Below are 25,334 nucleotides of genomic sequence, written 5' to 3' on the forward strand. Positions count from 1 at the left end.
TTTGTGGAAAAAAAAGGATTTTTTTATTTTCACGCCTTGGCGTTATAAACTTCTGTGAAGCACTTGGGGGTTCAAAGTGCTCACCACACATCTAGATAAGTTCTGTGGGGGGTCTAGTTTCCAAAATGGGGTCACTTGTGGGGAGTTTCAATAGTTTAGACACATCAGAGGCTCTCCAAAAGCACCTGACACCCGCAGACCATTCCATCAAAGTCTGCATTCCAAAACGTCACTACTTCCCTTCCAAGCCCCGACGTGTACCCATACAGCAGTTTTCTCCTACATATGAGGTATCGGCGTACTCAGGAAAAATTGGACAACAACTTTTGGGGTCCAATTTCTCCTGGTATCCTTGGAAAAATAAAAAAATTGGGGACTAAATGATCATGTTTGTGGAAAAAATATGATTTTTTTATTTTCACGCCTTGGCGTTATAAACTTCTGTGAAGCCCTTGGGGGTTCAAAGTGCTTACTAAACATCTAGATAAGTTCCTTATGGGGTCTCATTTCCAAAATGGTGTCATTTGTGGGGGGTTTCCACTGTTTAGGTACATCAGGGGCTCTCCAAAGGCAACATGACACCCGCAGACCATTCCATCAAAATCTGCATTCCAAAACGTCACTACTTCCCTTCCGAGGCCCGAAGTGTGCCCATGCAGTAGTTTTCTCCCACATATGAGGTATCAGCAAACTCAGGACAAATTGGACAACAACTTTTGGGGTCCAATTTCTCCTGGTACCATTGGGAAAATAAAAAAATTGGGGACTAAATGATCACGTTTGAGGAAAAAATACGATTTTTTTATTTTCACGCCCGGGCGTTATAAACTTCTGTGAAGCAATGGGGGGTTCAAAGTGCACACCACACATCTAGATAAGTTCCATAGGGGGTCTAGTTTCCAAAATGGGGTCACTTATGGGGCGATTCCACTGTTTAGGTACATCAGGGGCTTTCCAAACGTGACATGGTGTACGTTCTCAATTCCAGCCAAAAACGTCAAATGGCGCTGCTTCCCTTCCAAGCTCTGCCATGCGCCCAAATAGTCATTTACACCCACATATGGGGTATCAGCATACTCAAGACAAATTGCACAATAACTTTTAGGGTCCTGTTACCCTTGGGAAAATAAAAATTGGGGGTGAAAAGATCATTTTTGTGGAAAAAATATGAATTTATAATTGTACCGCTGTACGTTATAAACTTCTGTGAAGCTCTTGTGGGTTCAAATTTCTCACCACATATCTAAATAAGTTCCTTGGGGGGTCTAGTTTCCAAAATGGGGTCACTTGTGGGGGGGTTCCACTGTTTAGATAAATCAGGGGCTCTCCAAACGTGACATGGCATCCAATCTGAATTCCAGCCAATTTTGCATTGAAAAACTCAAACGGCGCTCCTTCCCTTCTGAGCTCTGCCATGCACCGAAACAGTGGTTCCCCCCACATATCAGGTATCAGCGTACTCAGGACAAATTGCACAATAACTTTTCCAGTCCAATTTCTCCTTTTACCCTTGGTAAAACAAAAAAATTGAACCTGAAGTATTTTTTTTGTGAAAAAAAGTTAAATGTTCATTTTTTTTTTTAAATTCCTATGAAGCACCTGAAGGGTTAATAAGCTTCTTGAATGTGGTTTTGAGCACCTTAAGGGGTGCAGTTTTTAGAATGGTGTCACTTTTGGGTATTTTCTATCATATAGACCCCTCAAAGTGGCTTCAAATGTGATGTGGTCCCTAAAAATAAAATGGTGTTGTAAAAACGAGAAATCGCTGGTCAACTTTTAACCCTTATAACTTCCTAACAAAAAAAAATTTTGGTTCCCAAATTGTGCTGATGTAAAGTAAACATGTGGGAAATGTTATTTATTAAGTTTTTTGTATGCCATATGTCTGTGATTTAAGAGCATAAGAATTCAAATTTGGAAAAGTGCGAAGTTTTCAAAATTTTCACCAAATTTCCGTTTTTTTTCACAAATAATGTTATATGAATGAAAGTTTACAACTAACATGAAGTACAATATGTCACGAGAAAACAGTCTCATAATCACTGGGATCCATAGAAGCGTTCCAGAGTTATTACCTCATAAAGGTACAGTGGTCAGAATTGTAAAAATTGACCCGGGCATTAACATGCAAACCACCCTTGGGAGTAAAGGGGTTAAAACCATGAGGTGCTGCAAGTTCTTTCCTCTGATGGGTGACATGGTATAATGATTGTCCAGAGAATAAAAGGTGAGTGTTACCATGAGTCCTGTGTCATGCCAACAGTAAAACATCCTTAAACCATTCATGTGTGGGGTTGTTTTTTACCTAAGGGAGTGGGATCACTTGCAGTTTTGCATAAGAACACTTCCATGGGTAATATTAGGATTTAACCCCCTTCATATCCAAAGGTATTTTCATTTTTGCATTTTCGTTTTTTTGCTACCCTTCTTCCCAGAGCCATAACTTTTTTACTTTTCCATCAATATGGCCATGTGAGGGCTTGTGTTTTGCGGGACAAGTTGTAGTTTTGAACGACACCATTGGTTTTAACATACGTACTGAAAAACGGGAAAAAAATTCCAAGTGCGGTGAAACTGCAAAAAAGTGCAATTCCACAATTGTTTTTTGTTTTGCTTTTTTACTATGTTCACTAAATACCAAAACTGACCTGCCATTGTGATTCTACAGGTTATTACAAGTTCATAGACACCAAACATGTGTAGGTTCTTTATTACCAAAGTGGTGAAAGCAAATTGCAAAGTTTGTTTAAAAAAAAAGAAAAAAAAAAAGAAAAATGGTGCCATTTTCCAATACCCATAGTGTCTCCATTTTTTGTGATCTCGAATTGGGTGAGGGCTTTTTCTTATTTTCTGTGCGCTGAGCTGACATTTTTAGGCTATGTGAACACGGTGCGGATTCTGCTGCAGATCTGCAGCGTTTCAGGCTCTGCGGGTCCACAGCAGATTTAGGTGCATTGTACAGTACCATTGTTTTCAAAGGTAAACTGAAAACCGCTGTGCACATGCTGCGGATTTTTCCACACAGATTTGCTGCGGGTTCAAATCCGCAGCATATCAATTCTTTGTGCGGATTCCGCTGCGGTTTCACACCTTCTCCATTGTAGAGGTGTGAAACCGCAGGGCTAAACCGCAGGCTAATCCGCAGGTAAACTGCAGGTCTTTTGCCCTGAGAATTTACCTTCTGATTTTTCCAAATCCGCGTGGAAAAATCCGCAGGACCGAAATCTACGTGTGCACATAGCCTTAATGATACCATTTTGGTGCAGATACGATCTTTTGATCGCCCATTATTGCATTTTTATGCAATGTTGCGGTGACCAAGAAAAAGTTATTCTGGCATTTTTACTTTTTTTCCCACTACGCCATTCATTGATCAGGTTAGGCTAAGTTCACATTAGCATTCGGGGACTTTGCAGACGGCTGCGTACTTCCTCCCTGAAGCTCCGCCCACTTCCACACTTCTTCTGTTTAGGTCCACCTACTTCTGCATGAGTTCTGCGTACCTATCTTTAACATTGGGTACGCAGGACATGCGGATGTATGTGGATGTGTCGTGTTGGGTTCCCGTGCGGTTGGCGGGTACGTCTAAACGCGCATCAGCATACATCCGCATGTGCTGCATACCCAATGTTAAAGATAGGTACACAGGACGCGTGCAGAAGTAGGCAGACCTAAAGAAGTGCGGAAATGGGCGGAGTTTCAGGGAGTAAGTACGCAGCCGTCCGCAAAATCCCCGAATGCTAATGTGAACTTAGCCTAAATCCTTTTTTACTGATAGATCGGGCGATTCTGAACTAAATATGTGTATATTTTATTTTTTTATTGTTTTATTTTGAATGGGGCGAAAGGGAGGTGATTTGAACATTTTTTAAATAACTTTTTTTTACTTTTGGCATGCTTCAATAGTCTCCATGGGAGACTAGAAGCTGCCATAACCCGATCGCCTCTGCTACATACAGGCGATGATAATATCGCCTGTATATAGCAGAATTGCTGACTTGCTATTGTGGCGCCCCCAGGAGTATGGTCGCCACAGTGGCATTACCTTCCTCCTAGGGAGTGTGATGTCATGCTTGGAAGCAATAAAAAGTTCTCTCTATCAGACAAATACAGCACCGTTCCCACTCCAGGCCAGCAGAGGGAGCTCTGAACCAAACTGGGGGAGGAGCTGCTCTCTGGGGCCAGGAAAGAGAAGTTAGTTCAGTTCGTGTGGAGAAGGTGAAGTGTGCAGACGTGGAGAGATGAGCTGGAGGATTGAGCAGAATTCAGGCTCACTTCTAGCTGTAACGCATGGTCCGCAGTCCGGTATCCGAGGTTGTATGGATGCTGATGTTCCTGCAACAGAAACCGGAGGAACAGAAGGATGTAAATGCTCTGTTCCCACATAAGACTCGGAGGCACAGCAGCAACGTGTGTGTGAGCCAGAAAAAGGAGGCTACAGCTGTCTGCCATACGAGGGGAGTTCTAAAGAGAGCAAGCAAGAGGAACTTCAGTATAACTCAGTACTGCAAGTACCTCAGATAAGCGCTAGGAAGGAGACTACACAACCCATCTGCATAGAGAGATTCCTAAGTTGCTTTCAGGCTGATCAGCTCCTGTTCCATCTGTGATCTGGACCCTGGACTGCACTTACAAAGCAAAGTAAAAAGGTAAAGGAAACCACCCTGTTGTGTCATTGCCTTCTTCCTGCAACCCCTTCAGCACTGCTAAATCTTGTGCCTAACACTGCACACTCTTCCTCAACATCTATTACTACTGCCCTTGGACTACAGCTCTACCTGTGGGGAGCCCTTACATCTTGCTGCCTTATACCATCTGTCCCAGAGGATCTGCCTGCAGCGTCGGCTTAACCCCTTCATTGCCGAGCACCACAGGTGGCATCACGTATCATACACCTATAAACTTTATTCAGCTACGTTTCACCCCTTTTGCATGGACGCCCAGGGCCATGGACCGGGTCACCGCCACCGTGACATGTACCTCTGAGACACACAGGCCTGGTACCGAGTAACCCCACTGCCCTGGCGGGCGATCCACTATGAGCGTCAAACACCGATCGTGAATCCACCCACAGCTGTTAGGGGCACATGTCAGGTGCCGGAAAAGATGTGGGCTCACCGCCGGAGCCCACATCAAAGGGATGGTGTCCGACATGGGCGTATTATTACGCCCAATGTCATAAAGGGGATAAACATACTCCAAGTCAACTTCTCCCAACAATCAAGGAGCAATGTGGTGATGAGCAATGCTTTTCCAGCATGATGAAGGAACATAACACAAAGCAAAGATGATAACTATATAACTTGGTGAACAAAACATTGAAAGGGTCCATGGCCAGAAAACACTAGAAAATTTTGATAAACTGCAAGCACTAATTAGACAAGAAAGTGTTGTCATCAGTCAGGATTTGGCCCATAGAATGATATCCAGCATGTCAGGGTGAATTACAGATGCCTTTATTAGAAAAGCATCAATACCGTAAATACTGAGACTTAGTATTAACTTGATATATTTGTTAATAAAAGTTTATAAACTTTTGACATGCTTATAATTCTGTTTTAGTTACCCTAGAAACATCTGACTAAAAGATGTAAAAACACTGCAGCCACAAATTTTGTGAAAACCAAAATGTGTCAGTTTCATAAGATTCTCTAAGTTTGTGTCAGAGCTTACCAGTAGTTCATTATGGCAAAGTGAACCACAAGAGTTATGTGCCCATTTTACATAGTGGAGCAATATTCTATTTGGAATACGCAGAGCAATCCAAAGTATTTCTAGTAAATAAATCTAGGGAGGCATATGGTGCATGCTACAGCGGATTCTCACTGCACAAAACTGTAGCAGGAATCAAATTCAATCTTGATAGTGAGACGCCATCTACTGGCTTCATTGAGGATATAAAACCAACAGCCTGTAAAAGTATAATGGACAGATATTTAGAGATCAACATCTGAAGTGTCAGAAAGTAGCTGTCTGAATTTAATGCTGAAGATAATCAAAAATATTGGGACTTGCTACTTTTAGGGCGCAGTCAGACGACTGTATAAATCGGACTGAGATCAGAACGCAGTGCACGGACTGGCCGGTGGCTCTATCTACCCGAGCATGACAGCTTCATGGAGATACATTAAAGCGCTCACGCTCATCAGAGCCACCGGCCAGTCAGTGCACTGCGTTCTGATCTCAGTCCAATTTATACAGCCGTCTGACTACGCACTTATTATTGTCTTTTACTGCAAAGCCTCTCTATTGCTATGTGGATGTCATCAACAAGGAGCTTGTAGCTGGTGAAACATCGCCACCTTTAAGGAAGCACACCTCCCATCAAAGATTTTATCTTCTTAATATATTGCAATTGTCATTTTATATAGCGCTGTGTACTTACAATTTCTTATTTTGCCCTTCTACTCAGTTAATTCTTCTGTTTTCCATTTTTTCCTATGACATCACTTTATTAAAATTAGGCGGGGATGGTGGCGCTCTAATGCCTTGTTGCTTCCAGTGATGCGGGGTTGTAGCCCATGGAGTGTAGGCAGTGAGGGGTACTACCAGACAGTATCCGTGGTACATCAAAGGGAACCAGGAATACTCAAAATATAAAGTTTATGTTGGTGCGCTGCCAAAATCTTCAGCAGGTGTTGTGTGGTAGGCGCGCTACTTAAATACCCATTTAAGCAGGAATGATAGTTTATTATTATTTTTTTAACATATGAAAGGTATCTAACATTAAATTATAATTAACATATGCAACATAATGAATTACTTAGTTAAAAAAAGGGAATTATGTATGTTCAAAAAGGAATATTGGAAAAATTGAAAAATAAAAATGCCTACCACACGACACCTGATGAAGGCTCTGGTCCGGGGCCGTAAACCAGTGTGATTTGATCCTAAATAAAAAAGTACTTTTTTTTTTTTAATTACTGCGTGCTCACTAGCGTCATTGGCAGCGCACAAACATAACCTTTAATATTTTTTATCACTTTATTAAAAATTGGCTAGCTAACTCCATCTTAACTCTATGTAGAAAAAAGGAATTCAATTTTTTCCCTGCATGACTCATGAGTCACTGCAAGTGTCTTTGGCAGGGGAGGAGGGTGAGGGTCAGAAGATGAAGAGGAGAATGATTTTTGCAGACAAAAGAGACTACCTGTTTCTGCATAGAGCAGAGAAAGGTGTCGAATTTACAGGGTAGAAAGTGTGCCATGGTAAGTACAGGGTGCTATGTAATATGATTGCAATATATTAAACAGGATACAATTTTGATGGGAGTTCTTCTTTAACCCCTTCATGGCCAAGCCTATTTTGACCTTAATGACCAGGCCGTTTTTTGCAATTCTGACCAGTGTCCCTTTATGAGGTAATAACTCTGGAACGCTTAAACGCATCCTAGCGATTCTGAGACTGTTTTTTTTGTGACATATTGGGCTTCATGTTAGTGGTAAATTTAGGTCAATAATTTTTGTGTTTATTTGTGAAATTTGTGAGAAATTTGGCGAAAATTTAGAAAATGTCACAATTTTCAAATTTTGAATTTTTATTCTATTAAAACCAAAGAGCTATGTGACACAAAATAGCTACTAAATAACATTTCCCACATGTCTACTTTAAATCAGCACAATTTTGGAAACAAAATTTTTTTTGTTAGGAAGTTATAAGGGTTAAAAGTTGACCAGCGCTTTCTCATTTTTGCAACAAAATTTACAAAACCATTTTTTTTAGGGACCACCTCACATTTGATGTCACTTTGAGGGGTCTATATGGCAAAAAATACCCAAAAGTGACACCATTCTAAAAACTGCACCCCTCTAGCTACTCAAAACTACATTCAAAAAGATTATTAACCCTTCAGGTGTTTCACAGGAACTAAAGCAACGTGGAAGGAAAAAATGGACATTTTAATTTTTCCAACAAAAATTTTCTTTTAGCATCAATTTTTTCATTTTCAGATGGCAACAGGATAAAATGGATACTAAAATTTGTTGAGCAATCTCTCCTGAGTACACCGATACCTCATATGTGGTCATAAACGACTGTTTGGGTGCACGGCAGGGCTCAGAAGGTAAGGAGTGCCATTTGACTTTTTGAATGGAAAATATGCTGGAATATTTAGCGGTTGCCATGCCGCGTTTGGAGAGTCCCTGTGTGCCTAAACATTTGAGCTCCCCCACAAATGACCCCATTTTGGAAACTAGCCCCCAAGGAACTTATCTAGATGCATAGTGATCACTTTGAACCCCCAGGTGCTTCACAAATTGATCCATAAAAAAAAAGTACTTTTTTTTCACAAAAATTTTCTTTTCGCCTCAGTTTCTTCATTTTCACATGGGCAACAGGATAAAATGGATCCTAAAATTTGTTGGGCAATTTCTCCTGAGTACACCGATACCTCATATATGGTCATAAACCACTGTTTGGGCGCACGGCAGGGTCCGGAAGGGAAGGAGCGCTATTTGACTTTTTGAATGGAAAATTAACTCTAATCATTATCGGACACCATGTTGTGTTTGGAGAGCCCCTGTGTGACTAAACAGTGAAAACCCCCCACACCCACAAATGACCCCATTTTGGAAACTAGACCCCTTATGGAACTTATCTAGATGTGTAGGGAGCACTTTGAACCCCCAAGTACTTCACAAAAGTTTATAACGCAGAGCAGTGAAAATAAAAAATCATTTTTTTTCCTCAAAAATTATTTTTAGCACGCTATTTTTTATTTTCACATGGCTAACAGGATAAATTGGACAACAAAAGTTGTTGTCCAGTTTGTCCTGAGTACGCTGGTACCCCATATATGGGGGGGAACCATTGTTTGGGCACATGTAAGGACTCGGAATGGAAGTAGTGATGTTTTGAAATGCAGACTTTGATGGAAAGGTCTGTGGTCGTCGTTACGTTTGCAGAGCCCCTGATGTGCCTAAACAGTAGAAACCCCCCACAAGTGACCCCATTTTGGAAACGACCTTCCAAGGAACTTATCTAGATGTCTGGTGAGCACTTTGAACCCCCAAGTGCTTCACAGAAGTTTATAACGCTGAGACGTGAAAATAAAAAAATCATTTTTTTTCCAAAAAATCATTTTTTAGCCCCCAAGGGTAACAGGAGAAATTATACCCCCAACGTTGTTGTGCAATTTTTCCTGAGTACGCTGATACCCCATATGTTGGGGTAAACCACTGTTTGGGCACACGTCGGGGCTTGGAAGGGAGGGAGCACCGTTTGACTTTTTGAACGCAAAATTGTCTGAAACCAATGGTTGCACCATGTCGCGTTTGGAGACCCCCTGATGTGCCTAAACAGTGGAAAGCTCTCAATTCAAACTTTAACCCTAACCCCAGCACACCCCTAACCACAGCCCTAACCCCAACACATCCCTATCCCTAATCCCAACCCTAACCATAACCCTAACCCCAATACACTCCTAACCCTAATCCCAACCCTAACCATAACCCTAACCACAAGCCTAACCCTAATCCCAACCCTAACCCCAACACATCCCTAACCCTAATCTTGACAGTAATTCCAACCCTAATTCCAACCCTAACCCTAATTCCAACCCTAAACCTAATTCTAACCCTAACCCTAATTCCACTCTAACCCTGACCCTAATTCCAACCCTAACCCCAACACTAACCCTAACTCTATTTCCAACCCTAACCCTAACCCTACCCCTATTTCCAACCCTAACCCTAATGTAAAAATAAAAATAATTTCTTTATTTTATTATTTGTTCCTGCCTATGGGGGTGATAAAAGGGGGGTTTATTTACTTTTCATTCTTTTTTGATCACTGTGAGAGTTTATCACATTAATCAAAATGAATGAATGGAATCTGCAGCCAAGAAGACAGCGCTCATGGAACAGGACGGCGGGACACCGGGAGCCAGAGCGGGACATCGGAGGTACCGGGGGGTCAGAAGGTGGGGGGAGCGGAGAGAAGGGGGAGTGGAGCAGATGATGACTGCTGCAGCACATTGCCGCCGTCAGTCGGTATCGGGGGCCGATCGGCCCATGAATCGGTGGGGGGGTTCGGATCACGGTCTACAGCCATGTCCGATGCTACTGCAGCACCGGCCATGGCTGGATTGTAATATTTCATAAATTTTCATTGATGAAATATTACTATCGCTCTGATTGGCAGTTTCACTTTTAACAGCCAATCAGAGCGATCGTAGCCACGTGGGGGCGAAGCCACGCCCCCTGTGGTGACTTTCAGTGACCCCGGTCACCCGATCCTCAGGGGGGGCTTTAAAGTCATGACGCCACATAGGCGTCACTGGTCGGATTGGCACAGGCTTTCATGACGCCTATGTGGAGTCATTGGTCGTGAAGGGGTTAACCCCTTTACAACCTATGACATACCTTTACGTCATAGGTCACTTCCCCTCTTTGATGTGGGCTCCAACGCTGATCCCGCATCTTTTCAGGCACATGACAGCCGATTTAATCAGCTGTCATGTGCCCCTAACAGGAACAGGCAGAATCACGATCCATTCGCGACTGTTGATATGTTAAATGCCACTGTCAATATCTGAAAGCAGCATTTAACATGTGCGCATCGGAAGATCAGGTGATAAGGTCTTTATTATTAAGGGAAAAATAAATCCAAACCTACAGGGCCATGTATGAAAAAAATGATTGCCCCCACCCCCTTAAAAGATAAATTAATTGTGGTTTACACATCCTTAGGAAGCAGCCACCCCCAGGCCTGATTACTACATCACTTAAATAAGACCTGCCTGACAAAGTGACGTAGACGATAAGTTCTTCAAAAGCTAGACATCATGCCGCGATCCAAATAAATTCTGGTATAAATGAGAAACAAAAGTGTAACACCGGTGTGTTTGTACCTCGTTTCTCCGGCGTTACTCTGCATGTCTCTACTTTAACCCTTTGCTCCTCTCACCCTAATGAGCTGGAATGCTGTTGTCAGTTATCTGTGTGGATGCTGCTCAGTTCCCGGCTCCGCTGCGTAGCCGTACATGCGTGTGTGGTTCCGCTGCGCTGCATGACCACCCACTTGTGCGGTCCCTGGCTGTCGCTGTGGGAAGCTATTCGTGGATTGCAAGGTCTTCTGCAATGTGCATGACTTACCACCTGTGTTCAGGCTTGCAGCTCCTGCCAGGTGACCTTTACAATGCTGATTTGTGTCTGGTTGTGATTAGCGTGCGCATGACCACACCTCCCTTGCTTTTATGAGGAATGGGTGTGTGCTAGGATTGCTGCTCCAGCCTATCGCTGTGAGGCAGCTCCTATATAAAGTTTCCCTGCCCTGTGGGGCGTTGCCAGAGCTTCGCACCAAGTTTCTGAGTTTTGCTCTGTCTGTTTCATGTTCAGCACCTGTCCTGCCTGCCTGCAGCTCTAGGTGAGCTGATGCCTGTCTTCTGCCTGCTCTGGGGGCAGAATTCCCAGATCCGTTTCTCTTATCAGCTTTGGGACAGCTGATGTCTGAGTTCCTGGACTTATCCTGTTTATGTGCTGGTACCAAAGTCCTTGTCCTGATTCCTGCTGTGTTATGAAGTCCTTGTCCTGATTCCTGCTGTGCTATGTTCCTGAAGTCCTTCTGTGCCTTGAACCCTGTGCCCAGAGACTGTGACTCTTTGCTAACTGACTTTCTGTGATCTAACCTGGGTTCATCTTGGAAGTAGGAGTCCGGTGGGTCCACTGAGTTTCTGCTACTCTGTGCTCAGCTTGTTATTTGGTGCAATCCCCGGCCGGTTCCAGTCCAACCCGGCGGGGCTTGCACCAGACCGCTTGAGTTCCTTTTTAGGTCGCTGCCAGATGTCCGGAGCCCAATGACTGTGGCCTCATGTCCGGAGCCTGATAACCGCTGCCTGATGTCCGGTGTCTGACGACTACTTCCAGATGTCCAGTGCCTGATGTCTGAAGTCAGATGCCTGGATCCTATCCTTCCCTGCCCGATGCCCGGAGCCTGCCGATCGCTTCTAGTTGTCTTTCCAGATGACCTGATGTCCGCCTGGTGCCTTGATGTCCTGATGTGTTCCGATGTCTGGTCTGTGGTCCTGGTTGTCCTGCCTTTGTCCAGATGTCTGGTCCGTGGTTCTGGTGATCCAGCCTAGGTTCCAGAGTCGGTACTGCCTGTGTTCTTGGATGGACTCCTCCTCCATGTTCCTGGGGAGTCTCCAGCCTTGTTTCCCAGTGACAGCTCTGCCTGGATCTGACCAGCCGATGACCTGTGTTGCCATGCCGGTGTTCCTGTCCTGCCTGTGTCTTGACGTTCTGCCGGTTCCCTGGGGTCCACCGTGTGATGACGTCTGTTCTGGATCGGTGTCTGATGTTCTCCTGCTGAGCCTGTGCTACCCCTGAGGCCTGAGAGAGAGCGTCATAGTATGCCCGTGCCAGATGACCCTGGACTGCATCAACCCGTGATGACCCCTGCCATTGTCTGACGTCTGTCCGAGGTCAGTGTCTCATGTTCTCCTGCTGAGCCTGTGCTACGCCTGAGGCCTGAGAGAGAGGCAGTCCTAGTATGCCTGTGCCAGATGATCCTGGACTGCATCAACTCGTGATGACCCCTGCCATCGTCTGAAGTCTGTCTAAGGTCGGTGTCTGATGTTCTCCTGCTGAGCCTGTGCTACACCTGAGGCCTCAGAGAGAGGCCGTCCTAGTATGCCCGTGCCAGATGAACCTGGACTGCATCAACCTGAGATGTCCTCATGCCTTCGTCTGTTATCCTGCGTCGTGTACCTTTCCCTGATAGGCGGAATCGGGAGCCTGGCATAGTTATGTTTCGTTTATGTACTGTGATTTCGTTTGAATAAACTTTATGTTTTCATACCTGAAGTTGTGCGGTGTCATATAGTTCTAAAAAATGGGGAAACCCAGCTCAAAGGATAAAAATGATTTTTATTTTGACTTCAGTAAAATCATTGATACAAAAGGGCAACTATGTACAAATAGATATACCCCATGAAGGGAACTACCTTGGACTGAATTACAGAGCACCTGGGCGCACTTCGAACACACAGGTTCTTAGACTCAGGATAAGCTCTGAGGCAAACATTGCATCATATAAAGACAATAAACAGGTGAAATAAATAATTACAAAACACAACACACATGTGGTGTCAACTTACATAAAAATAAAAATGCAATGTGCGAACAATGAATGAATTTGTGCAGAAAAATAAAAATACAAAAATTCAAGGATCAATAATATACCATGAATTCTTTTCTTAGATTGAGACCCGTGGGTACACGTGTGTCCAACAGAAAAGTCCAAAAAGCTTCTCTATTGCGCAGGACTTGTTCACGATCACCTCCTCTGGGATGTTTAATACGTTCAATTGCATAGACCCTGCAAGAAAAAACACTTCTATCATGTGCAGGCACAAATTGTTTGGAAATATTAGACATGTGTCTAGTGGAACTACAGTTGTGGCCAAAAGTATTGACACCCCTGCAATTATGTCAGATAATACTCAGTTTCTTCCTGAAAATGACTACAAACACAAATTCTTTGGTATTATTATCTTGATTTAATTTGTCTTAAATGAAAAAACACAAAAGAGAATGAAGCAAAAAGCAAAACATTGATCATTTCACACAAAACTCCAAAAATGGGCCAGACAAAAGTATTGGCACCTTCAGCCTAATACTTGGTTGCACAACCTTTAGCCAAAATAACTGCACCCAACTGCTTCTGGTAACCAGCAATGAGTTTCTTACAATGCTCTGCTGGAATTTTAGACCATTCTTCTTTAGCAAACTGCTCCAGGTCCCTGATATTTGAAGGCTGCCTTCTTCAAACTGTCATTTTTAGATCTCTCCACAGGTGTTCTATGGGATTCAGGTCTGGACTCATTGCTGGCCACCTTAGAAATCTCCAGTGCTTTCTCTCAAACCATTTTCTAGTGCTTTTTGAAGTGTGTTTTGGGTCATTGTCCTGCTGGAAGACCCATGACCTCTGAGGGAGACCCAGCTTTCTCACACTGGGCCCTACATTATGCTGCAAAATTTGTTGGTAGTCTTCAGACTTCATAATGCCTTGCACACGGTCAAGCAGTCCAGTGCCAGAGGCAGCAAAGCAACCCCAAAACATCAGGGAACCTCCACCATGTTTGACTGTAGGGACCGTGTTTTTTTCTTTGAATGCCTCTTTTTTTCTCCTGTAAACTCTATGTTGATGCCTTTGCCCAAAAAGCTCTACTTTTGTCTCATCTGACCAGAGAACATTCTTCCAAAACGTTTTAGGCCTTTTCAGGTAAGTTTTGGCAAACTCCAGCCTGGCTTTTTTATGTCTCAGGGTAAGAAGTGGGGTCTTCCTGGGTCTCCTACCATACAGTCCCTTTTCATTCAGACGCCGATGGATAGTACGGGTTGACACTGTTGTACCCTCGGACTGCAGGGCAGCTTGAACTTGTTTGGATGTTAGTCGAGGTTCTTTATCCAACATCCGCACAATCTTGCATTGAAATCTCTTGTCAATTTTTCTTTTCCGTCCACATCTAGGGAGGTTAGCCACAGTGCCATGGGCTTTAAACTTCTTGATGACACTGTGCACGGTAGACACAGGAACATTCAGGTCTTTGGAGATGGACTTGTAGCCTTGAGATTGCTCATGCTTCCTCACAATTTGGTTTCTCAAGTCCTCAGACAGTTCTTTGGTCTTCTTTCTTTTCTCCATGCTCAACGTCGTACACACAAGGACACAGGACAGAGGTTGAGTCAACTTTAATCCATGTCAACTGGCTGCAAGTGTGATTTAGTTATTGCCAACATCTGTTAGGTGCCACAGGTAAGTTACAGGTGCTGCTAATTACACAAATTAGAGAAGCATCACATGATTTTTCGAACAGTGCCAATACTTTTGTCCACCCTCTTTTTTATGTTTGGTGTGGAATTATATCCAATTTGGCTTTAGGACAATTCTTTTTGTGTTTTTTCATTTAAGACAAATTAAATGAAGATAATAATACCAAAGAATTTGTGTTTGCAATCATTTTCAGGAAGAAACTGAGTATTATCTGACTGAATTGCAGGGGTGTCAATACTTTTGGCCACAACTGTATGTACAATATCATATAAATGCTCACGAAACCTCTCAATTTGCGGATAGTCGATCCGACATATTTCAAAGCACAATGCGTGTATTCAATGATATAAATGACAATCTGAATTACAATTGAGAAAATTCTGAATTTTATATGATTTACTATTTGCTGCATTCTGAAAATGAGTAGAATTGTGAGAAAAAGAACATGTTTTGCATAATGAATGTCCACATTTGTGATAACCTACTGTACAGTTGATAACCAATTACTTGCACCAGTATTTTTTTGTCTATCCAAAAAACTAGGCGACGGAACATTTTCTAAAGGGGGTGCTTTTCTTGAAACAATTTTGATACCTTCCCCCAATAAATTGTTGGTAATGTCATCACTTCTTAATATATGCAAATTATTTTGTATGATGTTAGAAATGGAACGAAAATAAGAACTATACGTTAATACTAAGGTTGGACAATCAAAGGAATTTTTTTGGAAGCGAGACTGCCTCTGGATAAGAGAATCCCTAGATTTAGTATCAGTAATGTTAATAGCGCGGTTTATAGTCCAAGCAGGATAACCGCGATTTCCTAATCGATTCTTTATGATATTAACTTCCTTATTGTAAAAAAGTTAATTGCTACAATTTTGCTTGGCTCTTGTCAACTCTCCTACAGGTATCGATTTTATTGTATGTAATGGATGAAAACTGGTGGCATGTAAAATGGTGTTTCCTGCGATTTTTTTTCTGAAAGTGGTGCTAGAGATATGCTGATGAGGTGCACCTGTTAAACATAAGTCCAAAAAACAAATTTCTTTGGAATCAAAAATATGGGTGAAATTCAAATTAAATAAGTTGGAACTAATGTATTCTATGAATGGAGAGATCAAATTGACATTTCCTTTCCAAATAAACAACAAATCATCTATGAAATGATAATACCATTGTATATTGTCAGAAAAAGAATTATTGCAACCAAAAATAAATATCTCTTCCCACCATGCCATGACTACATTTGCAACTGAAGGAGAAAATTTTGCACCCATTGAAACACAATTGTTCTGCAAAAAATTGTTTTTTATCAAATAAAAAATAATTGTGAGATAATAAAAATGGCAAAACTTGAATGATGTAATTTTGTAAGTCCAAACTGAACAAACTATATTTATTAAGATGAAATTTTACCGCCATAATTGCAATTTGGTGAGGGATAGAAGTATACAGTGAAATGACATCACATGAAAGCCAAGTCCAATCAGACTCCCATGTAATAAGTACAGAACATCCCCGGTATCCTTAAGATAACCTGGTATGCGCTGCACAAGGGGCTGTAGAGTAGAATCAAGCCACTCTCCCAAACGTTCGCTAAAAGAACCAATACCCGCCACTATGGGGTGCATGGGAGGAAGAAAAAGGTTCTTATGCATTTTTGGAAGGGCATGTAAAATTGGTATTTTGGGGAAATCCAAAATCAAAATTTCCAATTGTTTTTTTTAGAAAAAAAACCCTGAGTTCAGCCCTCCTGAACGAGTAGTTTACATGCTTTGCTATAATCTTCAGTGGGGTCGCGTTGGAGAGGAATATAAATATTTGTATCTGAAATTAATTCATAGATGGATGTTAGCTAATCAGAAATGTTCTTTACTACCACAGAGCCATCTTTATCAGACATTTTCACAAATAGATCAGAATGAGATTTCCAAGAATTCAAAGCTTCTCTCTCTGCATGTGTCAAATTGGAAGATTTTTTATCATATGATGGATTTTTATCATTAAACAATTTTTTGATGTCTCGCTCAACGTTCTCCTGAAACTTATCATCCATTCCTTCCGTTCTGGTTTGAACTGGATAAAATGAAAGGATTTTTAATTTTGTATGGGAAATAAGAGACTAAAGTATTGGACTAGATATCAGAAAAATCCAAATCATTTAGATTTAACAGACAATTCTGCTCCACAAAACTCTTACCAAAAAATCCATTAATAGGAAGAATTTGAGACGACATTTCAGATATATCTGTAGAAAAAAAATGTCTATATTTCTATGCAGCAGCAGCTCCGGTCCTGAGTGCCGGCCGCAGCGCTGGGTGTTGATGCGAGACTCATGCGAGTTTCTCGCTTCACACACGGTAGTGTGATCCTGACCTAAGAAAGAGACTGGCCAAAAATGTCCTGCATAGCAGAGTTCCAAGATGAAAACCACTGCTGAGCAATAAGAACATAGAGGCTTATCTTAGATTTGCCAGAAAACATTTTGATGATTCCCAAGACTTTTGGGAAAATACTCTGTGGACTGACTAGACAAAAGTTTAAACTTTCGGAAGGTGTATGTCCCTTTACATCTGGCTTAGGAGTAACACAGCATTTCAGAAAAGGAACATCATACCAACAGTAAAATATGGCAGTGGTAGTATTATGGTCTGGGTTTGTTTCAATTCTGCGGTCTACCAAAAAATCCTGAAGGAGAATATCCAGCCATCTGTTCGTGACATCAAGCTGAGGGTACCGTTACACCTAGCGATGCACCAGCGATCCCGACCAGCGTTATGACGCGGTCAGGATCGCTGGTGCATCGCTAGGTGGTCGCTAGTGAGCTGCCACACAGGCAGATCTCACCAGCGACATCGCAGGGGTCGGGGATCGCTACTTACCTGTCAGACGAGGCGATCCTGCGTCCTCCCGCCCGGCTCCACGCGTCGCTCGTCGGCGCCACAGAAAGCCCAGCAGGAAGTGGCCGACGAGAAATGGTCCAGGAGCTTTTCGCGCGATCAGCGATAACCAGCGGGGGAGCCGGTCGGAGGTAAGTATCACATGCAGCGATATCGCTAGCAATATCGCTGCAACATCACAAAATCGGTAACTTTACAGCGATATTGCTAGCGATATCGCAGTGTGTAACGGGGGCTTGAAGCTCATTTGGGTTATGCAGAAGGACAATTATCCAAAACACACAAGCAAGTCCTCATCTGAATAGCTTAAGATAAACAGAGTTAAAACTTTGGATTGGCCTATTCAAAGCCCTGACCTTAATCTGACTGAGATCACGTAACATGGCCTTTAAGAGGCGTTTCATGCTCGGAAACCCTCCAACGTGGCTGAATTACAACAATTGTGAAAAGATGAGTGGGTACAGTATAATGTTAGCGAATTGGGTTTTAACAAACTCTTATCACTCCATAAAGAAAATCTGCAGCAGATTATACGCATGCTGCAGATCTGCCTCTAGCTTTGCCAAAGGAGGTAGCTGACATTTTTTCTCAAGCTAAAGACCTTCCTCTGTAATGCTCATATACCATAAGGACACATCCACACAGACTGGATTTGCTGCAAGGAATTTATACAGGTAATCCACATGTACAGTGGGGAAAAAAAGTATTTAGTCAGTCAGCAATAGTGCAAGTTCCACCACTTAAAAAGAAGAGAGGCATCTGTAATTTACATCATAGGTAGACCTCAACTATGGGAGACAAACTGAGAAAAAAAAATCCAGAAAATCACATTGTCTGTTTTTTTTTCATTTTATTTGCATATTATTGTGGAAAATAAGTATTTGGTCAGAAACAAAATTTCATCTCAATACTTTGTGATATATCCTTTGTTGGCAATGACAGAGGTCAAACGTTTTCTGTAAGTCTTCACAAGGTTGCCACACACTGTTGTTGGTATGTTGGCCCATTCCTCCATGCAGATCTCCTCTAGAGCAGTGATGTTTTTGGCTTTTCGCTTGGCAACACGGACTTTCAACTCCCTCCAAAGGTTTTCTATAGGGTTGAGATCTGGAGACTGGCTAGGCCACTCCAGGACCTTGAAATGCTTCTTACGAAGCCACTCCTTCGTTGCCCTGGCGGTGTGCTTTGGATCATTGTCATGTTGAAAGACCCAGCCACGTTTCATCATCAATGCCCTTGCTGATGGAAGGAGGTTTGCACTCAAAATCTCACGATACATGGCCCCATTCATTCTTTCATGTACCCGGATCAGTCGTCCTGGCCCCTTTGCAGAGAAACAGCCCCAAAGCATGATGTTTCCACCACCATGCTTTACAGTAGGTATGGTGTTTGATGGATGCAACTCAGTATTCTTTTTCCTCCAAACACGACAAGTTGTGTTTCAACCAAACAGTTCCAGTTTGGTTTCATCAGACCATAGGACATTCTCCCAAAACTCCTCTGGATCATCCAAATGCTCTCTAGCAAACTTCAGACGGGCCCGGACATGTACAGGCTTAAGCAGTGGGACACGTCTGGCACTGCAGGATCTGAGTCCATGGTGGCGTAGTGTGTTACTTATGGTAGGCCTTGTTACATTGGTCCCAGCTCTCTGCAGTTCATTCACTAGGTCCCCCCGCGTGGTTCTGGGATTTTTGCTCACCGTTCTTGTGATCATTCTGACCCCACGGGGTGGGATTTTGCGTGGAGCACCAGATCGAGGGAGATTATCAGTGGTCTTGTATGTCTTCCATTTTCTAATTATTGCTCCCACAGTTGATTTCTTCACTCCAAGCTGGTTGGCTATTGCAGATTCAGTCTTCCCAGCCTGGTGCAGGGCTACAATTTTGTTTCTGGTGTCCTTTGACAGCTCTTTGGTCTTCACCATAGTGGAGTTTGGAGTCAGACTGTTTGAGGGTGTGCACAGGTGTCTTTTTATACTGATAACAAGTTTAAACAGGTGCCATTACTACAGGTAATGAGTGGAGGAAAGAGGAGACTCTTAAAGAAGAAGTTACAGGTCTGTGAGAGCCAGAAATCTTGATTGCTTGTTTCTGACCAAATACTTATTTTCCACCATAATATGCAAATAAAATGAAAAAAAACAGACAATGTGATTTTCTGGATTTTTTTTTCTCAGTTTGTCTCCCATAGTTGAGGTCTACCTATGATGTAAATTACAGACGCCTCTCATCTTTTTAAGGCTGGTTTCACATTAGCGCTTTTTAAGCGCACGCACGGCCGGGGGTAGCTCCGCCCCCGAGCCGGCTCTCTGCCCGGCGTGCCCGCCCCTTGCTTGTAGCGCCGCCTCCTAGCGCACAGCGGCGCCTGCGATCGGCGCACCCTATCTTTAGCATAGGGTGCGCAGATCGTGCGCAGGCCGTGCGCTAGTTGCGCTTTGACCTGCGCCGCGCACTTTTGACGGTGCGCCGTGTGCGCCAAAATCCGAAAAGTTTGATTTTGGCGCGCACGGCGCACCATCAAAAGTGCGCAGCGCAGGTCAAAGCGCAACTAGCGCACGGCCTGCGCACGATCTGCGCACCCTATGCTAAAGATAGGGTGCGCCGATCGCAGGCGCCGCTGTGCGCTAGGAGGCGGCGCTACAAGCAAGGGGCGGGCACGCCGGGCAGAGAGCCGGCTCGGGGGCGGAGCTACCCCCGGCCGTGCATGCGCTTAAAAAGCGCTAATGTGAAACCAGCCTAAGTGGTGGAACTTGCACTATTGCTGACTGACTAAATACTTTTTTTCCCCACTGTATCTGCAGGGAAATCCACAGTGCAGATCTTGCTGCTTATTTTTCTTATTTTGACTTTAGCAAAAAAAAAAAAAAAAGGAAAACAAATACTATTGAAATGGACCTTTTGGGTCCTCCGACCTATACTCCCTGGTCTGGGTGCGACTGCATGCCCTGCACTCAATATGCCCCTGATGTTGCTATTACTAGAACTTTTTCAAAGATTTAAGGTTATAAGAAAACATGAGATCACCTAAATCAACCTATACCCTAACATGTTGATATAGAGGAAATCAAAGATCAGATGAAGAGGATACTAATTGTCCCTTATTAGGGAAAAAAAAAAAAATCAGAATCTAGATACGGCAATAAGATTAGTCCCTGGGATCAACATCCCATATGGAGAATTTAATACTCATACCTGTTAATATATTTATGAAGAAAGGCATCCAGTTCCTCCTCAAACTTTTTTTTTTTAATGAAAGAACCATTACAACATGTTGTATCATAAAGTTCCATAGTCTCACTTTCATTAAAGAATTAGCATCTGTGATGATAATTAAACATTTTTCCTCTAGAGGAGGTGGGGGGGGCAATTAATTTTTCTATGGGGCCACGTGAGAGTCCGTGATCGTTGTGAAGGTCTGAGCTTATAGCCTTAAATGAATTCTGCTTAATATTAATAATACCATATTAATTATAATTATTTTATATTAATAATAAATTGTATAACTTAATATTGAGCAGAATGACGTATACTGACATCCCTCAATATGCCGTATGAGCCCACACACAGCCCCCTACATGCCATGAGCCCACACACAGCACCTTACGGAACTTAAGAGCGCACACATAGCCCCCAACATACAGTATGAGCCCCCACATAATCCCTGTATGAGCCTCTACATGCAGCACCCCCTTACATCTCTTCTCTCATTTCTGTCCATCGGCCTAACCAACCGCTGCGCTCAGCAAACCACTTTCGACTAACCTCTGCACTAATCCGTACCTCCCACTCCCAACTCCAAGACTTCTCCCGTGCTGCTCCTATCCTCTGGAATGCTCTACCCCAAGAAATCAGGACTATCCACAACTTGCATAGTTTCAGGCACTCCCTCAAAACACATTTGTTCAGAGCGGCCTATCACGTTCACTAATCAAAGTCATTCTATGTGTAAGTGTGCGTGTGTAGCCCATTCACTATCTCTATCCATCCCTCACTCCCTCAAGATGGCTGGACCAGCATTGTAAATACATCATTGTAAATACACACCTGTACTTTGTATCTCCCTCACCTCATTGTAGATTGTAAGCTCTCACGAGCAGGGTCGTCTTATTTTGCTTTAATTATTGTATTGTTAACGTTGTTACTTATGAATTGTGTTTTGAAACTGTTAAACTGTAAAGCGCTGCGGAATATGTTGGCGCTATATAAAGATTATTATTATTATCTACATAGTTCCTATATACATGCAAACTTCTCATACAATTATGAAGAAAACACATACTCACCAAACTTACGATCCCCAGGCACTCTGCTCCTGTCTCCTGTGCACTAACTCTCCGCAGCAGTGCAATGAAATGTATTCATTCAGTATTCTAAGTGTGGCTGCATTAGTGACTTGTATAGAGGCAAAACTACATTCTTGTTATGAGCATCTAGGCCTCTTTTAATGCATCCCACTGTTTTATTTGCTTTGGCAGCATCTGCCTGGCACTGACCACCAAAGTTTAATTTGCCATCCACCCAAACATCCAAGTATTTTTCAGTGAACGTTTCACCCAGTGTTTTATCATTTAGTACATAATTATACATTGTATTTTCTCTGCTCACGTTCATGACCTTACATTTATCTACAATGAATTTCAATTGCCATTTCTCAGCCCCAATCCTCCAGCTATAATAATCCTTCTTCATCTCTTCTCCATGCTGGTTTCGGTACATCTCGGTTTCCAGTGGTGATGCCTCTGATTTGCTGTAGCAGTCAAATGGGACGACACATCATCACGGGGGGCTGCAATGTACAGATACCAGCAAGGAAGCAGTCCTAAGGCTTGGTTTATATTGCGTTAAACGGATGCACTAAAAATGAGCCCAAATTGTCTTTTTGTGGTGTATTTTTGCCATCGCGTTAATGCATGTGGCTGCGTTAGGTCATTTATGTTGTCTGTTCCTGAAGTATCCGTTTGTATGCGTTCAGACACGGTCAATAAAGTTAGTTCAAATTTTTTTTTGGCTATAAAAATGTCAGCGTTGTGTGTGGGTGGACACATTCTCCATTTTAGAAGCATTGAGTGTACTTCAGCTGCCAGCAAGATGTTTGTGTCTCTGCTTGTAAGCTTTTGCTTGATGTAATCGCGACGTCGTCGGAGAAGATGTATTTGCCGGAGGAGATATAGGGTTCATGAAGTCAACTTTTTTCAGCAAACATATGGTGCCTTTCACACCCTCTATGTTCAAATTTGGGATCATCCATTTAAATTTCAGTGATATCTTCGAATGACAATTGAAACGTTTGATATTCTGCTGTCGCATGTCAAGGATGAGATACGTCATCAACACAAAAATTTCTGTGAAAGTATTTCTGCGGAAGAATGTTTAGTGGTGACCCTGAGGTAATTTTTCTTTTAGGCTGTGTGCACACGATGCGGATATCTAGCGGATCCGCAGCGGATTTTTCCGCACAGAAACGCTGCATATCCGCATTGTGATGTATTAAAATGAATGAAAAAAAAAAAAAACGCTGTGCAGACGCTGCGGATTTTTCCGCGCGGTTTTCCTGCGGTACAAAATCCACAGCATGTTACTTCTTTTGTGCGGTTTTCCACTTCCCCTGTCTCCAAATCCGCAGGGGGGAGTCCGCAGTGGAAAACTGCACAAAAACCGCAAGAAAACCGCGCTAAAAATGGAAGAAATCCGCAGGAAAAATGCAGGTCATTTGACATGCAGATTTCTTCAATTCTGCGTGGAAAAATATGCAGGGCTAAAAAGTCCGTGTGCACTCAGCCTTATTTATTTACATTGTGCCAGCTGATTTCAAAGACAAGATGTAATGTAATTATACCGTTGTGCATTTCACGTTGTTTCCTACACGTAGCCAAATGTCATACAGTTTAATGTCCATTTTCAGTTGCCTTTTTGTTTGTTTTGAAAAAATTTAAGCTTTTGTAAACTCGGTACCCTATGTCCATTTTGCTCATGATATTGTTTTTGCTCATAGACACCTGGCTACGGGAGAAACATTTGCCTCATTGCACTTCCAATTTCGACTGGGCAAATCTACTATTTGCAAACTTGTTCGTTAACCTGTGAGGCCATTTGGAACAACTTACATCCAGTTGTACTACCGACACCAACACCTGCAATGTGGCTTTCCATCGCCAAAAGCTTTGAGGATGTGGCTAATTTTCCCAATTGCTCCTGTGCCGTGGACGGGAAGCACATCCGGATTCAGAAACCCCTGTACTACAACTATAAAAAATACTTTTCAATTGTGTTAATGGCTATTGCAGATGCTAGATACCGTTTTGTTGCAGTTGATATTGGGGCATGTGGTCGGACCAACGATTCCCGAGTGTTCAAAGAGTCCAACATGGGGAAATGCCTGTACAGCAACCGCTTCAACATACCCTCTGCACGGAAGGCCCAAGTTTGCCGTTTGTTTTAGTTGGAGATGAAGTAATTCGCAATTCACCGCACACTCATGTGGATTATTATGCAAAACTGATTGCGTGTCAATAAAAATTCAATCTGGGAGCGTAACAGAATGATACAGTGCAAGCGACGTAAAATAACGTTTCAGCTCCACCGGAGCCTTTATCACATAATCGCTCGTTCCTGTGCCAAATAAAGGAAGGGTGCAAAGATAAGGGATGAAGATCCCTGTAGAGTCACATAAAGACTAGTTAAATGGTAATGTCCTGGTAAAGGTGCCTGATCACCATCAATAGCTGGTGAGGATCTGGAGGGGTGGATGAGTACAGCAGTGCTCCCGCGCTGATGGTGATCAGGAATTTTTTGTACAAATAGATACCTATTTTTCATAGTATATGGTAACTCATTTTTTCTCCGTATTTCTGGCTAAAAATATAGACTGTGTTAATTCTTACCACTGCAACAGGAGGTCATGCAACACGCCGATGCTGGGAGGTAGTTCAGCTCTTTTTAGTTGGAACCCTCAATTAAAAAAAGATAGAGTTACGATTCATATTGCTATTTATGTCAAGAAGGCTACATTTTATGCATTTACCTTTTTGCTCTGTTTATTCGCTTGTTTTTTAGGGGGTGGCCTGGTTTGCTTCTTTGGCGCTGAAGAATCCTAAAATATTAAAGACACACGATTACACTATGCAGAATACCACACTACGTGGAGCTAGAATGTAAAGAAAGATTTCACATAAGATGCACGTGAAACCCCTCAGTAAACTAGAGTGCCATTCAACTTTTTTTGTAAATATTTTTCAAAATGGCATGACTTTACCGTTTCCGAGGAGGTGGTGGCAGACACGCTGCTGCGGGTAGATCCCTCAATATCCGACATCTGTGTACGTACAAAACTATATATTTAGTCCACATACATTGGCCACTACACAATTTACACACAAACTATGTATATACATGTGGAGGAACAGGACCCGTTCCTCCCACGTCACCAATGTGACGTAACTACACAGGCACAGCTCTCCGGTGCCCCCTTTGTCTCTCAGGTCAGTAAGGGAACTGCACCTAGAGCAAATGGGTGCCGGGGAGGATGTCCTGTTACCCACTGGGTATTCTAAGATTCATAAATCAGAGTAAAAGCATCAGCCCAAGATTAATTTTATGGTTTAATTGCCTTAAGGGCGCACTAGATAATTACAGAAATATGCAGTAAGCTATACAAT

The 25,334-nt window shown here is 42.7% G+C and overlaps 1 long non-coding RNA gene across 1 annotated transcript; it reads right to left on the bottom strand.

The window, feature by feature from the left end:
* Positions 1–12,863: 12,863 nt before the first annotated feature.
* LOC141052498 (uncharacterized) lies at positions 12,864–25,050 on the bottom strand. Its single transcript, XR_012220821.1, has 4 exons — positions 24,932–25,050; positions 24,701–24,769; positions 24,561–24,627; positions 12,864–13,317 (listed from the first exon to the last, which is right to left on the bottom strand). It is a non-coding gene; the product is annotated as an uncharacterized lncRNA (long non-coding RNA).
* Between the last annotated feature and the right edge of the window lie 284 nt (positions 25,051–25,334).

The sequence above is a fragment of the Dendrobates tinctorius genome, unplaced genomic scaffold (genome assembly GCF_039654945.1).
Source record: "Dendrobates tinctorius isolate UK_male_01 unplaced genomic scaffold, ASM3965494v1 ptg000161l, whole genome shotgun sequence".
Lineage (NCBI taxonomy): Eukaryota > Metazoa > Chordata > Amphibia > Anura > Dendrobatidae > Dendrobates > Dendrobates tinctorius.